General features: G+C 43.6%; 1 non-coding gene across 1 annotated transcript; it reads left to right on the forward strand.

Moving 5' to 3' along the window:
- The first annotated feature begins 831 nt into the window (after positions 1–831).
- On the forward strand, positions 832–904 carry Trnaa-agc (transfer RNA alanine (anticodon AGC)). The gene has a single exon. It is a non-coding gene; the product is annotated as a tRNA-Ala (tRNA).
- The last annotated feature ends 230 nt before the right edge of the window (positions 905–1,134 follow it).

Genomic DNA, 1,134 nt, shown 5'->3' on the forward strand with positions numbered 1-1,134 from the left:
GTCTCATCACAATCGCGGTTTTTAGGTCTGTTTTCGAGTTTGTAACTGGAACAGCCTTCCTGCTGAGACTGCTCTCAGCATAACCCTGGAAGGCTTCAAATCCCGAATCTGATTACCTCCCCCCCCCCCCTTACCCCCCTACCCCCTCCCCCCCCCCCCCCCCCCCCCCCCCCCCACCCGCCCCCATACCTCACCCCCCATCCCCTGGCCCAGAAACCCCTACCTCATGAATCCACAATACACGCAAACCCCCCTTATAGTCTACAGAATCTTCAAAATGATGAAGGCGGTAGTCAAGGGAAAGAAGAAGAAGAAGAAGAACTCGCGTGTGTATTTCTTTCGACGAAGCAAGGGAAATAACTACGCTACTCCGCTCTGCAAAGACTTTTAAACACTGACTTTCCGACTTATCACATTATGATATCAGGTGTGTTTGGATAGAGAAAGTTTAAATCAAGTTTAAATAGTCAGTTCGAGTTCCCTTTCTTTCGAAACAAAAGTATGAAAACAACTTCTTTCCTTCAAATTACATTTTAGTCAGTCGGGACAGCACGTTATTTCTTCGTAGCAGTACAAACTCTCCCCTTCTACAGTAATACACTCTACGCCATGGGTATCGTTTATAATACAAACAAGAAAAACTCCCATCTGGCAAGAACACAATGTCCAGTGTTATCAGTGTGTTGTAAACTGACCAGATGGCGATTCGGACAACAGAGCGAGTGGAAATGGTCATTGCCTGATAAGCCGAACTGAAGACAGAGCGCCATGTGTGTGCGCGCGCGCGAGACATTGTATACAAGAGATTAATTTTCCGCCAGTCTGTGGAACGGGGATGTAGCTCAAGTGGTAGAGCGCTCGCTTAGCATGTGAGAGGTACGGGGATCGATACCCCGCATCTCCATTTTTTTTTTCTCGGTTTTTTTCCCCCTCCAATAAATTTTTTTTTTCTTTCACTGTAGACAAATAAGCAAACCACGTCTCTATTCTTTTTTTTTCTGTTTTTTATTCCTTTTTTTGTTTGAAAATTTTTTTAATGTCCACACCAGAAATATTACAGGATAGTATTACATATACAAGTACATTTGGAAAAAAAAGACAACAAAATATCAACAACTGAAAACAACATAGTGA

This window comes from Babylonia areolata, chromosome 12 (genome assembly GCF_041734735.1).
Source record: "Babylonia areolata isolate BAREFJ2019XMU chromosome 12, ASM4173473v1, whole genome shotgun sequence".
In the NCBI taxonomy this organism is placed as follows: domain Eukaryota; kingdom Metazoa; phylum Mollusca; class Gastropoda; order Neogastropoda; family Buccinidae; genus Babylonia; species Babylonia areolata.